Source organism: Rissa tridactyla, chromosome 4 (assembly GCF_028500815.1).
Source record: "Rissa tridactyla isolate bRisTri1 chromosome 4, bRisTri1.patW.cur.20221130, whole genome shotgun sequence".
Taxonomy (NCBI): domain Eukaryota; kingdom Metazoa; phylum Chordata; class Aves; order Charadriiformes; family Laridae; genus Rissa; species Rissa tridactyla.
The window spans coordinates 74,501,837-74,517,168 of record NC_071469.1 but is presented as its reverse complement, the minus strand read 5'-3'; the positions used below and the strand labels follow the sequence as shown (position 1 = coordinate 74,517,168).

Here is a 15,332-nt window from a genome sequence, read left to right as displayed (position 1 = left end):
TTACACACAAAAAACTGGAATGATTTGTGGTCTTGTCTCGTTGTGATCTGTCTGCATCCCCCGCACTTAGACCACGCCTGCTTTGCCTCCCATCCAAAATATCCCCTGGCACAATGATCACTCTAGCACTGGATAGAAACCAGCCCCCTTCTCTTCAAGGTGGAATTCAGTGGTGCGGAGGCCAGCCCAAGCCCTGCAGCCGCTTTGCCTCTGCTCTGACCCCAGAAGCCTGGTGCGGCCGTACTTCTGTTCACACAAAGCCTGTGCAAAGAGCAAGGGGATGGATCATAGCATGGTTGTGGTTGGAAGAGACCTTTAAGATCATTGAGTCCAACCATCAACCTAAAACTGCCCAGTCCACCACTAACCCATGTCCCTCAGCACCATGTCCGCCCGGCTTTTAAATACCTCCAGGGATGGTGATTGAACCCCTTCACTGGGCAGCCTGTTCCAGTGTTTGATAACCCTTTCGGTGTACGAATTTTTCCTCATATCCATCCTAAACCCCCCCGGCGCAACTTGAGGCCGTTTCCTCTTGTCCCATCGCCTGTTCCTTGGGAGAAGAGACCGACCCCCCCTGGCTACCCCCTCCTTTCAGGGAGTTGCAGAGAGCGAGAAGGTCTCCCCTCAGCCTCCTCTTCTCCAGGCTGAACACCCCCAGCTCCCTCAGCTGCTCCTCACAGGACTTGTGCTCCAGCCCCCTCACCAGCTCCGTTGCCCTTCCCTGGACACGCAGGAGCAGTTCCAGGAGCAGACCGCGCTGTCTGCATCGCAGACGCAGTAGCAGCAGGGGAAAAGGATGGCAGAGGAGGGCACTAGGCGTGCTTTAGCTTGATCTTACATCAAAGTTGAAGCTAAATGTGGCACCTGACTGCTCTCCCCGAGAATCCAGCTTTTGCAGGCTGCGCCCAGCTATCAAATTAAGGTGCCAAACTCATTAGCAGCCCCTCTGCCTGCCTTTGCTGTCTCTCCATCAGGTCCCTCGGACTGCCTTTGCCTTTGGCGGGGTGTGAGATGTTTGTGAGCCCCCTGACAAGGCTCTGGCACCGGCAGTGTTCAGGACGGGCACAAAGCCATGGGGTCTGTGGGGCCCTGGTGGGAGCCGCCCCTGCCAGCAGCTGGTGGTGGCACTGGGCACCAGCACAAAGGACACAGCCCACTGCTGGCTTTTGTCTTTCCAAGAGGAACCCATCTTCAAAAGCCCGGGTAGGTTAGGCTGTTTGGAAATGCAAACGAAAGCCAGCTTTGAGTAGTATTCCAGCGTGACTCTTATGCCTCTAGAGAGAAGAAATCTGTCCAAAAAGCAGATGAAAAGAGAATCCAATTTCAAATGAGAAGTCTTGCAGTAAGTGCTTAAAAAAATAACGGTCTGGTTAATTGTAAAACCTTCTGGCAGCAGGTAGATAGAGTCTTGCCCATGTGAGTGGTGCGTGCTTTGCCACCATCCAAAACATCCCCTGGAAAGGAGTTGTTCTAGAGTGCGCTGGCACCGAAGCTGCAGCTGTAAAACCCTTCAACCCGGCACAACGGCTGCTGCTGAAGGTGTTCCTGAAGGCAAAGTAAATGTGGGCTTCTCAAAATCCCACCTTTCCAATGTGTGTACTTCCCAAAGTTTATTCCAAGATCAGAAATGCCGAAGACCAGCTCGGCATATACTATTCACTGAATAATTAATCAAAGGAGCTCAAGTGATCTTGTTACGAAAATTAGCTGGGAATGGTCCATCCCGTCTAATGGTTCCTGTTCAATGGACATGAGGTGCTGCTGTATGCGTTGTGGGTCTATTTATCGGGCTCTAGGTGATGCTCCGGGCGGGCTCTCTATAGACTCTGGGAATTGGGTGCTCACCTGCCTCTCTTCTGAAATCATTTATAGTGTTGCCTGAGCTTATCAGCTTTCACCTGGCCTTTGACAGGATGGAGACAGCTGATGTGTCAACCAGGCTGCATGGGGGTTAGTGTGCAGATGTTTCTTCTGGCCTTCTTGAAATGGGACATTAGGTTGCAGTCCGGTTTTCCTTGGGGACTGGAGAGAATGTGCAGCTTGCTCAGAGCCTTAGTAAGGGATTTCCTCTAAACTGGACAGAGAGAAAATGTGCTATTTCTCAAGTGTCACGCACCAGTGCTGCTGGCAAGGAAGGTCTTGCTGAGCAGCTCCTGAGCACGGCAAGAGTTCCCACAATTCAGTAGCACCTTTCTTCTGCCAAGCTGGCTTGATTCAGTCACCAATACCCGCCAGGGACCGATGCTTGCGCAGAGCAGTGCAGCATCTGCCGTTCTCAGCTGGCAGGAGAAGCAGTGAGTTGGTCACCCTTCCAAGTTAAATCCTGGCATGAAATTGGCACTTGCTTATTGATTTGGAAAGCATAGGCACCCACAGCAAATTTGTCGAGTTGGGGGAAGAAAATATTCCTCCGTTTTCTTTTCTCTGCGAGAGCGCTCTCAGTCTCCAGAAAACCTATTTCGGAGCCGAGCTTCCTTCTGCAAAAGGTGCTTTTCCCTATGGAACGAGGGGTTTGCTTGACTTGCAGTCTTGCGTCTGGTACGGCCCTTGGAATTGTGTGCGCACTCTTCACCTCGCCCCGTCCTCTGTCCTCCGCAGCGTGGGTCGGCAGCTCTGCCGGGGGGCCGGGTGGCAAGGACGCTGCCCCCGGGGCCGGGGCTGCAGTTCCAAGTGCTGCTGCCACCGAGCAACGAGGAGTGGAGCGGAGCTTTCATTTTTCCATCTCACAGGGGAGCATAGGAACAGTATTAGCTTCATCTTTCCAAAAGGCTGCTTGAATGACAACCATGTGCCGTTTGATAGAAGTTTGTTTATTTTTGAAGCTGTTTTTTGATACTTTGTTTTATCTGTTTTCCTCATATTGCCCATGATGTTTGTTTAGTGTGCAAAACAGTTTGCTATTGAAATTACATTACAGCGAGAGTAGAAAATGAAGAAAATTATGTTCCTGCTGATTATTAGTAAGTGCTGTTAGCAGCCAAATTGCAAAACGTTGATTCGATTTCCTGGAGTATTTTTAGGAGCAGGGAACTGCCTTACTGGAGTAGACAAAATGAACGCCTGTATTGGTTTCTTGGCTTGCTTTAGCTGGGACGACGGTGGAAAGGAGAAAAGTTGGGGCAGATGGGTGGGAAGGTGAGTCTGGTTAATGAGGGAGCAGCAGCTGGGCTGCTGTGGGGCGTCAGTTGCAATGTGCTGCGGCGGGGAGGTGGGCTTCTCCTTCGGGAATTACGGTCCTTGGTAAAACACTGCGTTGCCCACAAGATGTGTTAAGCAGGATGCTGAACTGAAATGAGATGCTCTGAATAGCCCAGAGGCATTAGCGAGGCTCCTCCTTTCTTCTTGACTGCCCGGGAAGTGTCTCTGGGAGGTTAATGATGGGCCTGGGCTCCAAAAACCGCCATGGGGTTTTTCTTACTGGGTGTCTCTGTAAGAGAACCCATGGCAGGGTGCGAGGACTGCGCTGCAAGTCCCATCGTTGCTCGTAATTTCATCTGGCAGCAGGAACGTGCGAAATGTGTCACGTATTTCAATCCTTTTTTTTTTCCTTTTCTTTTCTTTTTTTTTTTTTTTTTTGGCAAAATTATACTCATAAACCTGCTGTTGCTTAAAAGCAGTGATCAAGCGGTGCTTGCCTGTGCGTTGCTCAGGCTGGCTGCCCTCCTTCCCTCCTCCCAGCTGAGGCAGGAGGCAAAAGCGAGGTGTTGCTAGGTGGTTTTTCATTATTGGTTTTAGCTGCTATTTCAGGAGGTTTCAGCAGTGCTTTATGGGGAGCTGCCTGAAGATTAATGGGGAGGTAATGGTATGTTACTATTAATATCGATGCTACTGGAATTGCACAAATTATGTGTATGATATGTAGACAGACATATTTTAATATACTTACCTTTGGTTTAGTGGCAGAACAGGGCTTTAGAAAACATTAGATTGGTGTTCCCCTGGGAATTCCTGTTACATGTGCAGAGAGTTATCTACAACTTTTCCTACCTCTTCTAATATATATCAATTTTAAAAGGAAAAAATCATTGCAGATGAGAAGTCAAGCCAGTTTTAGGATCACGAATGTCCAGGTGAAACCTTCTCCAAGGGATGAGGTGAAGCTACTGGGTGAAGCTTGCTTTGCCTGACCCACAGGTCCCATCTTGTCCCAGCTCCCTGGGCCAGCGCTTACACCTGCTCTCCTTCCCCTTGGAAGGAAGGACCTCTCAGTCCTTGTGAAAGCAGGGGGAGGTCGGACGTGGCTGTTGACCAGACTAATTTAGTCCTGGCAGGGGATTTTAAAAATTCCTTTTCTATCTATCTATCTCGTGCGTTTTTCATGGCTGCAGAGGACGATCCTTTGGGGAGAGATCTGCTCGCTGGAGCAGGACTTCTCTCTGATGAGCTCTTCAGGTCCATTCACAAGGAGCCAAGAACATGGCATTAGCATTCTGCTGCTCTGTCGTTTGTTATCTCTTTGCTAGGCTTATAGCTCTTCTTTTAATTGCTTTATTTCCCCCCCCTCCCCCCTCTAAATGAGCTCTTCTCTCCAGTGGCAAACACTAGAAGAGGTTGGAGCATGCACGTAGGATAATTAACAGAAGCGGTATCTCTTCTTGGAAGCCCTTCACCGCTTCCCCAGGCTGTCACTTTTGCTGGAGGATTGTGACAAATGGAGAACTGGAGACAATGGGGTTTTCCAGCCTGTAGCGCATTCGGCAGTGTGCCGCCTCCTGCCCTTCGTGGTGGTTAGATAGGGCTGTGCTCGGACAGGGGGTGGATGGGTGTCAGCCTTCGGAGACTGAGAAACATGGAAGCCACCTTGGAGACATGGAGCCACCTTCCTCCCCCGAGCTCTCGGCTGCTCAGATATCACAGGGAGCTGGATTATAAATCCAGAGTAGTTTGGGGTCGCTTTGGGGTGCAGGGCTGTGGTGGGGTACAATGAAGGCAGCCCGAGTGCTGGCTTCAGCCCCAGAGCTAATGGAGACGCGGCTCTGCAGGGCCACCCTGGGAGCAGGTAACGATGCTGATGAGCTTCTCTACCTGTGCTAATTAGTCCCGCGACAGAGACTGCTGTGGTGGCCTAGCCACGCTGCTTCCAGTGGTGGAGTCAGCTCCAGGGTTTTGAGAGCCCTGCAATGCTGGTGCAGAGAGGGTGGGAGCTTTGGGTGGGAGCTTTTGCAGGGAGATGGGGCATACATGGCCCTGCGCAAGGTGTTTAAATGTCTGCAGTTCCATGCGGAACTGTTGGTGGGGACAACCTGTTGCTTGGCGAAACGAAGCTGATGAGCTGGGTCCATCCCTGGGCTGGTGCGGTGGGACCTCAGCCGCTTACTTAAGGTTGATGGAAGCAGAGCAAACGAGGAGGGACAAGCCTATGTGTCATTGGCTGTTAATTGTGCAGGAGAAGCTGTTAATATCGTGTCAGCACTAATGAGGAACAGGAGCTGGGGCGAGCTGCCTCCTGCATCGTGAGGTGTGGGCTGTGGTGCGTGTGGTGCCGGCGGCAGGCGTGCGGAGCATGGGTGCCGGGAGAGCCAGGGACCGCGGCAGCCTGTGCTCCTCCTGCTCCTCCTCCAACCCAGTTAGGAAACATCCCCCAGATCTTCTCCCATTTCTACCCTCCGCAAACATCAGCAGGGCATTTGCGGAGCCAGAAGCTCTCAAAATTGGGCTGATGCTTGCATGGATGAATTTTGTTTTTTCCGTTATTTTGATTGCGATACCCAGAGAATAAAATGGGTTTACATTAGACCTTGTGCAAACGCATAAGGCTCTGTGCCTGTGGCTATGGAGCCTGACGCTCTACAACGGTGAGCAGCTTCCAAAGAGTGGGAGGAGGTGTTCGCAAGGTGCTGCCGGTGTAGCTGGGGGTCCAGACTGATGCTGTTCCCCACCAGAGGAGCCAAAGGAAGATGGAAAGATGGGGAGGAACTCTTTTTCAGGGAGTGGAGCAATAGGACGAGGAGTAGCGGTTTTACACTGGAAGAGGGGAGATTTAGCTGAGATCTGAGGAAGAAATTGTTTGGTGTGAGGGTGGTGAGCCCCTGGCCCAGGTTGCCCAGAGAAGCTGTGGCTGCCCCATCCCTGGAGGGGTTCAAGGCCAGGCTGGACGGGGCTTGGAGCAATGTGGTCTGGTGGGAGGTGTCCCTGGCCAGGGCAGGGGGTGGCACTGGGTGGGCTTTAAGGTCCCTTCCAACCCAGACCATTCTATGGTTCTATGACTCTATGTCTTGGTAGCAGCCCTGCAGCTCTCTGGCTCGGTGGTACTCTGAGCTCTGAAAACTCCTGGTGTTCGTAGAAGAGCAATGTGACATTCTGGTGGGGTTAGAGGTGACGGCAGAAGAGCTCAAAATCTGTTCCCAAGCAAGCGGCGAATAGCTTGCAAGGAAGCTTGATGTGTGCAAGGCTAAAGCTATGCCTTGTGCTCCATCTGATAACCTGGGTAGAAAGGGAGCTTCACATCATCACAAGCGAACATGAGGTTCTCAACACCCTCCTTCCAGCACACAACCCTGCTCCACACCTGGACACCTTCAGGACCTTCAGTCCTGCAGCAACTTGCTGTCCTTCTGCTCCGGTAATTGTTTTCCTCTGGTGGAAAAGGTCTGTTGTTACCACTTTGCTTGGATACCACAGCTGCCCCGGGCATACCCTCTCAGATGCTTTGCCTTCCCATGACCTACATCAGGTTTGGTGTCCTTTGGTGATGGAGGAGACTCCATCCGATAGATGTGGGCAGGGAGACTTTAGCAGCAGTGCTCTGCTGCCCATGCTTTTCTCCAGGTTTCTGCCACCCAGCCCTCTCAAATTTGAAAAGAAAGTACTTCCTCTTCTTGGGCAAGGAACAATGATGATTATGATTGGGCATTTTTTCCCTCTTTTTTCTCCCCCTCCCTCATCTTGGCTATTTGCATTGCAAACCTGGCTCAGTGGCGTGCCGGATTCGTCTGGGAGCCCAAAGCCCACGCTACGGAGATGGATGTGCCCATTGAAACCAACTTAATTTCTGAATATTGAATGTTCTCAATTAGCTCTCTGGGAAACAAGCTACGGATGGTATAATCAGCTGAGATTTTGATTAACTGATTCAAGAGACAATTCTTGTCTCTTCTGAAAGGGACAAAATGATTGCACAAAAATTATATGTCTGGCTCTAATTCCTGTCTCTCGAGAGCGTGGGCATTTGGTGGAGTTTGTTCTTTCTGTTTATGTGGAAGATGTTTTTTGAGTCCTAGCTTATTCTTCTCTAAGAAGAATATTCTTCTAGCTTATTCTTCTCTAAGAATAAGCTAGGACTTGTCACTTATGCTGTACTCTGCTCTACTTTTCATCTAAGTGAAGAAATACTTGGTGCCAAAGTTGCGTGCTGATAGAGCCGCAAGACACCTCAGGCTCATGGGAGAAAAGGGGTTTTTAAAACAAATCGCTCGCTGGGAAGGTCATCGGGAGAAACACGAGGCTGGAAAAACTGCACAGAAACTCATTTGAGCAGACGTTTGAGAACATTTTTCTGTTTCTCATTGTATTTCCCAGGCATTTCCCCAGGCAGCTGCTTGGCGGGGTCCCCGGGGGCAGCCTGTTCAATACCGTCGGCCAGGCGGGTTTAGCTGTGAGCCGCGGGCTGGTGTTCGCTGTGGAGGGCGAGGACCGGGGAGGGTTTGTCTGTGCACACAGAGTGGAGAAGCATCACACCAGAGGGCTTTCCAGCTGGGAACGGGGCTCGGCAGCTTATTTTTCGGACTGTGCAGGGGCCCTTCTACGTCAGGGGTTTTCTTTTCTCAGGAATGGAAAGATACTGAGATCATGTCTTAAAACCGTAAAAGTGACTAAGATATTTAATTTTAATCAGCTGCTCGTATTCGAGTCACGTAGGCATTCAAAGAGGTCGTAGCATTTTGGTTTAAGCTCCAGTCTTACGAATCTATCCATGTGTTTTTCCTGAATAAATGTGCGTAGGGCACCAAGACCAAGCAGCAGACGTGTCCTTGGTAGGCAGAGCAAGCGGTCCGCCTTGGGACTGAGTGTGGGGAGAGATTTTTCCAGATCATTTTTCAGTGGCAGGAGAAGAGACTACTTAGGAAACAAAGATACTGGGAAAATACAGGCAGCGGAGTACAGGGGTTTCTTGCTTTGCTGTTCTTTTACTAGTTCCCTGCCAGCTGTGTGTGACGGATTGCTGCTCTGATTTCTTCCTCTCCGACGCACAAATTTGATCATAACCAAGATACCTGCGAAATCTAAAAGGAAGAGCAAGCTGATTTAATTTTAACTCATGCTCCCAGTGTCTTACTGTTTGCTTCTGGCAATTAGCAAATCATTCAGCTGAGCTCCAAACAACTACTTTTTCTCTGTCTCTTTTGCAGCTCAATGTGACAGAGATTACAAATAGAAATCAGATTAATTCAGGCTTCCGTATCAAGTAGAAATAGGCAAAATGTTAAACATTCATTTGTCAAAAAAGGCCATTTCTGACTGACTTGTACTGTTGGCACTCTGTGCAAAAAGGCCCGAGAGACCCTCTGCTCGCCCCCAAAAAAGGAGTATTTCATTGTTTTAGTGGTTTGCTTTGAAAAATGAGCTAAAAGAAATAATAAAAGGTTAAAAACATACACAAATGGTTACTCTTTTGAAGGTAACAAGAGGACCAGAGAAGCTGTGTCTGCCCCATCCCTGGAGGGGTTCAAGGCCAGGCTGGATGGGGCTTGGAGCAACGTGGTGTGGTGGGAGGTGTCCCTGGCCAGGGCAGGGGGTGGCACTGGGTGGGCTTTAAGGTCCCTTCCAACCCAAACCATTCTGTGATTCTCTGACCAAGAAGCAGAGGGAGGTTTGTGAAAAAACAGCTGAAGTATATAGCTTTGCTGCGAGCCACAGAGCCATTGATGGGCCCCTGTGAAGGTGAAAAGCCACGGCGTCCCCTGGCTCTCTTGCCCAGGGAGGATGAGGCCAGCAGCACCCCGGGGCGGCGGGGTGAGGGCGTTTGGATGCAAACCGCTCTTTTCCGGAAAACTCAGCCCTGCAGGGTCCAGTACGGTAACTGCTCTGAAATCCAGGCAGTGGTTTCCAGTCGCTGTTATGAATGCATAAATCTTTTCCGCCTTTATAACTGGTTTATCGCTGTGTGCACTTGTGTCTTGGGGGTGTCTTGGTTTTGTCCCCGCCTGCTTCCCCGCCGTCGTGGTGGGCACTGAAGAGCAGCGCTGGCTTTGCGAGTGCCCTCACGTTCCTGGCGGTGGCATTTGGTGTGGAGATGACCTGAGCCCCTCCGGCATCGCGACTGGGAGAAGAAGAGGCGCTGCATAAAGGTGATCCCTTATCCGCTCGCACTGCCACCGCAACCCAGCAGCCCTGGCTGAATGCTGATTAGGCTTTAACATGCTTGTGGATGTTGCTGGCTTCTAACAGAGCAGCCGGGAAAATGCTATTGAACTGGCCAAACTGGGAAAACACTCGTGGGGGGTGGATGGGAGCCTATCTGGACAACTTTTTGTTTTGTTGTTTTTTAAAGCACTTTATCAAGCACTCCATGGCAGGAGGGCTACCTCGTGATTCCATAAATGAGCATCATAGGTTGAAAATACTCTTTTCCTTCCTGGTTTTCCTTTTTATTTTTCCCCTCAACAGGGGATCCCTCTTAGAATAAACTGAAATAGTGACAGTAACTATCCCGGTAATAGAGTTGACATTACAGAGCCGTTCAAATGCATCGCAAGCAGCTGGTATTTAAAAGTCTGTCTTGAGGCTGATGAATTTGCAGAAGCCTGACAGCAAAATTGATGCGTCGTTAACTGGGACGCAATTGCTGTGCTTACTGTTCATGGAACGCACGGGCGAGACGAAGAGCTCGGTTTGAAGGGGGACGTGGTGCAGGACGCAGGCTGGTGACACCGGCTCTGCCTGGGACCAGGCTGCCAAAATTAAATGATCAGTTATCTCAACGATGGAAATATCTCAAAAAATCATGCTGTGATTCTGAAGTGAAGCTGGTGGAAATACCCTGAGAGCAAAGGGGTCGCCCTGTGCTGCCTCTGTGCTGGCCACGGTGTCTACAGCCCATCGTTCCGAGGATTATAGTCCCCAGTTTTACCCTCCACTGCCTGGGGATAAATTAAACGAGAGCTGATAGAACCTGGCGTATATACACACCGGTCCCAAGTTGTGTATATAATAATTGGCAACTTAATAAATTTGGAAGTGCCATCCCCCCTAGCCGCTAAATTACTTGTAGGCTGAAATTAAACCTGCATCCTCTTTTCTTTGATGTGATACTTTCCAGATCAAGTCATCCATCCAAAAAAAAAAAAAAAAAGTTAAGGGTTTAGATGCAATTTATTAGGGATTTGGCACACGCAGAGACTTGAAAATGTTTAGTACTGTACTAAATGTCTGTTTTATTTAAGGTGATGACTGTGCTCAGAAACCAGCTGTTGGATTAAGTTTAGTAAATCAGCGTGCTGCATTGATATATTTGTCAGGGTATCAGTTGCACTGCAAACAGGCATTTTATTGTGTTGTCGTCTTGTCCGGAGATTTTATGAGCTTTTCAAGAGATTTTTCTTTTGTTAAGTGAGTGGTTAGAGGTTCTGGCCGCCTCTTACAAAGCAGAGAGAGATGATGTTGATTATTTTTAATAGCCTGTGAAATGGTCTTACAAGGTACAAAGAGGGATGCAAGAGGAGCCTTTTATCACCCAAAATTTTCTTCTGTGGGCAGAAACCACCCCACCAATTTTTGCTTTTAACACGGGTGGCCCGATTGGATACGTAACGTGGGAAAAAACATCCCCTTGCCCACAACTGAGTGGCAGAAGCCTGTGGTGTCCCTGAGTGCAGGGTGCTCCGCGGAGGGCAGGATGGAGAGCTGCCGTGGGACATCTCTGCCTCGGGCTTCTCCTGCGCTCCATGGAGTCTGGGGACTTGGATTCATGAGCAGCACTTTGCGGAAAATTGCACCTTTTTGCTGTGTGTGTGATGTTGTTAACATAGGGAAGCGGTAGGGCCGGCGGGGCAGAGCCGCACCGGTGCTGGGCCCGGCTCGGCAGCGGTACCCAGACCCCGGCGCCGGAGCTGCGCGACAAAGCGAGACGGTCCCGCATGGGCTGACAGCCCGGAGTGCCATATTGCAGTTGGTGATGAATGAACAAACAAATGTCTGGTACGCCGCAGATGCCAGTTTATTGCCCCTGCCTTTTTTTTAAAGTGACATTTATTTCTCTTACAACTAATGAGAGCTTAGAGCGTGTTTTCCAACAGCATGCAGAACATTTGTTTCATTTTTATCCCTGTTCAGTCACTTTTCTTGGTGCCCTTGATGATCAGAGCTGGGTGTTTTGTTCTGTCAAATACTTCGCCGCAGAGAAAATGTGATTTTGGTTGGCTTGAAACCACTGATGGAATAGAGCGTCTGGTCTGCGTCAGGGATGGTTTGCAGCTTGGGATGTTCTGGGGATGCAGGGGAGGCAATTGGGGTCTTCACCGTGCTATTTCTGACCCGGACCTGCAGCTGCAGGTGGGAAATCAGGTCCCGCGGAGGCTTGCGTAGGGCAGCCCCGGGGCTTCATGCATATCTATGGCTGCAGAATAAATCAGTGAATCAGTATGGCAAGGGAGCGAGGAGCTGAACCGGCCTTGAAATGTAGCAGCAGGTTGGAGTCTTTAAAAATGAGAAACTAAGCAAATAACATGTTGTGTTGTAACGGTCTCTATCTTTATGGTAGATATCGATTCCCTGAAAGGAAATGGAAACTCTGAGAAGCTGCGCTGCTGAAAAAGCGTATTATGAATGGAGGGGCGTTTAATGCTCCGCACCCTGACAAAGTGCCGGCGTTGGTTTTATCAGCTGCAGGAGCGAAAGCAGGAACATCACCATTAGCAGCATTATGGTCAGGCTGAGCCCCAGTGTGTGAATGTGGCCCGGTGCTGCTGCACCTCCACCTCATGCACAGCCCTCGGCCGTGGGGAGGGGAAGGGGGTACGTGGCCCGGGAGGGCCGGTGGGGTCACTCCTGAGAGCCTGTGGAAAGCCTGGAGGAGAGTTTTCCCTTTTCCAAGCCTAGGAAAATCCACACTAAAAGCCTTTCCTCAAGGACGGTGATGAGTGTGAAGCCATGTCCGAGGTAAGGGGCTCTGCCGGGAGAGGTGGGGGTGGATCCCATGGGAGACCAGCAGCCAAGATGGAGTCGGATCCCGTGGGAGACCAGCAGCCGAGATGGGGTCACGGGGGACAGAGATGCTGGCCACACCTCGGCTTGGATAGTTTTGGACTTCAGAGAGTCTGTTTAGCAAGTTTAATAGCCTCTTCGCATCATATTTACGAGGTTTATTACTGCTACAAGGAAAATGCAATTGCTTTGCGGGCCACTGGCCAGAGAAGAGACATTTTCCCATCGCATCCCTAATTACCGCTCAGGCCGAGTGCTATGGCAACCGCCTTTCTGCACCGCGCTGCCAGGCAGGACATCTGCACTCGGGTTCCGCAGATTTTGGAGCAGGTCCAGGCTTTTTTGGACCTGTTGCTGCCCAAAGTGTGCCGCCCACCTGTGGGATTCAGCGCCATGATGAATCAATTACGAGTTAGTATTCGGTGCTAACCAGCCTTTTTTCTTTTTTCTTTTTTTCCTCCCTTTTCCTTTTCAGTCAGAGCTGGAATAGCCTTCCTAAGGCACTTGCCTTATGCGGAGGTATGAAAGCTGCTCCAGGCTGAATTCAGCACCTTCTGGCATGGCGGGAAGGATGCCAGTGTCTGCTTGGGAGCCCTGCACCCTGGGCTGCATGGTGGCCATAAGGCGATGTGGCACTGTGCTGAGGGTGAGACTGTCCCCAGGAGAGCCACCACCCCGGGGCTTCCACATCAGGGAGGAGGAGGAGGAGGAGGAGGAGGAGAAGGGAGTGAAGGTCTCCTGCTGATCTTCCCCATCATGCTAGAAGGTCACTTAAAGGAGACTCCTTTGTGATGCTGAAACCCCAGATGTGGGTATCTTGAGATGCTTTTTGTCTGGTTTGGGCATCGAGAGCACTACCTGCGGGTGCTCAGCAGGGAACCAGGACCTCGTGAGGTCTCTGTGTTTCTGCAGGCAGAGCAGGTCTGTCCTGGCCTCCCGGTGCCACACTGCAGCAGCTTCACAGGGACTCCTTGTGTAGGGAGGGAACAGCCTTGAAGCATGATGAGTAAAGGAGCGTGTTTTGTCCTGAGCCTGACAGATGTACCGTGCTTGTTTGTATTGAAGGTCAGTTTGGTTTACCTTGAAAAATCAGTGTTTTTCCAGATTGCTGGCTTGTAATGAGGACTCCGGTGCCCTCGTGCACAACTTCGTGCGCTAACATTTCTGATGCTTGTGGTCTTCTGGGTTGAAAATTGGATACGGGCAGTGTCTGTATTAATGAGAATGCAGATGGCTTATCAAGGTGAGGAGCCACGGAGAAAGCCATGTGAAAATACCAATATGAAAATATTAATATTCAGTGGGTCTAAATGCGGGTTTGCTGTGCAGCCCGGCTGCTGCTCACCTTCTGTCTTGCTGAGCAGCAAGTGTGGAAAAGAAGTGAAACGGTCCCTATCTTGGTTATCATCTGCCCAAATCCAGAGGAAAGCCTGTGCAGGGAGCAGGAATGACTTCTGCCCTGGGTTTGGGTGGGCAAAACATCCCTGGGGACACTAGATTTCACCCTTCAGACCAGTGAACAAAAATACTGCTGATAGCAAGGGCAAGTAGGAGGAAAGAGATTGTCTCCCAGAGTACCTAGTATGTGTTATAATCCCAAATCACGCACCATAGGTGATGAGGCTCTTCGTAATACAAAATCTATATGTGAAAACTTCATACAAAATCCTCCTTTTACTTCTCTCTGTTTCTGGGCAATTTTTTGTCCCTGTTTTTAACTCTCTGTGGTATCAGCGCTTCGGAGAAAACAGCGGTTGACTGCTGGGCTTTCAGCCCCCCTTGCTGTGCTCCCCAAGCGCTCGATGATGGAGCAAGTGCCAAGGCAAGAATAAAGTTATTAGTTTTGCTTTGGAGAAGGCAGCCTTTCTGTCCCTTTCAGGAGCCGCGGTGGGAGCTGTTCCCGTGGGTCTTTTAATCCAAATCATTGTGCTCCGGTGCTGGAAGTGTCCCAGTTTTGTGGCGATCCACATGGACTCTGTTTTACAGAATGACAGAATGGTAGGGGCTGGAAGGGACCTCTGGAGATCATCCAGTCCAACCCCCTGCCAGAGCAGGGTCACCCACAGCAGGTGGCACAGGAACGTGTCCAGGCGGGTTTGGAATTTCTCCAGAGACGGAGACTCCACCACCTCTCTGGGCAGCCTGTGCCAGGGCTCTGCCACCCTCACAGGAAAGAAGTTCCTCCTCATGTTTACGTGGAACTTCCTATGGTCAAGGTTGTGCCCGTTCCCCCTTGTCCTGTCACTGGGCACCACTGAGAAGAGCCTGGCCCCATCCTCCTGACACCCACCCTTTAAGTGTTTATACGCGTTGATAAGGTCCCCCCTCGGTTGTCTTTTTTCCAGACTGAAGAGACCCAAATCCCTCAGCCTTTCTTCATCAGAGAGGTGTTCCAGTCCCCTCATCATCTTGGTAGCCCTTTGCTGTCCCCTCTCCAGCAGTTCCCTGTCCTTCTTGAACCAGGCAGCCCAGAACTGGACACGTTTCATGTAACGTGGATTTGGGGAGAAATCTCTGCCTGCAGTGAATGGTGAACCCTGTATCAGCTCATGCGAACGGGGCTCTCCTCCACCCACTCGGGGCATTGAAATAGGTGCTTCCCCCTGCCCTGCTGGAAAAAGCAGAGCTGAATGAAACCCCCACTGGGTTATTTCAGACGCGCTGCTCACTCTGTGCATTGGTTGTACCGCACCCTGTGTGGGACAAGCGAGCCTGTGCCTGTTCATTCGCTTTCGAGTTATTCCCGCTGAATCACACCGCAAAATACGTTTCAGATTTATTTCATGCAGGGAGCAGGGACATTTTGGCAGGAGATGAAGACCACCCTTTAGAGTAAGAGCCAGGTGGGCACCAGAGCTCTGCCTGCCAGCTTGCCACAGCTAAAGAAATGGAAGCCAAAGCTGACATAACGTTACGAATACTTGTCTGTCTGTGTCATTTGAAGCTGCAGCTGGCTGTGGGCACGTCTGGCTGTGGGCAGCCTTGGCATGGGGTTCGTGCTGTTTCTTTGCATGTGGCACCTCAGATTTTGGAAGTCTTTGTTTGACTAAATATCATAAAGGTGGTGTGGTTTTTGTTGCAAAGCCAGTGGGCAGGTGAAGGAGGTCCTTGGGTAGGTCTTGGTAAGGATTTAGCAGGATTCTCCAGAAGAGTATGATGAAGGGCTTGGGAAGTTGCTTAGTTCTTTA

At 50.5% G+C, this 15,332-nt stretch overlaps 1 protein-coding gene across 1 annotated transcript in view; it reads left to right on the top strand.

Moving 5' to 3' along the window:
* The window catches only part of NECAB2 (N-terminal EF-hand calcium binding protein 2), an 85,186-nt gene that overhangs the window by 40,365 nt on the left and 29,489 nt on the right, over positions 1–15,332 (top strand). The window lies entirely within an intron of this gene.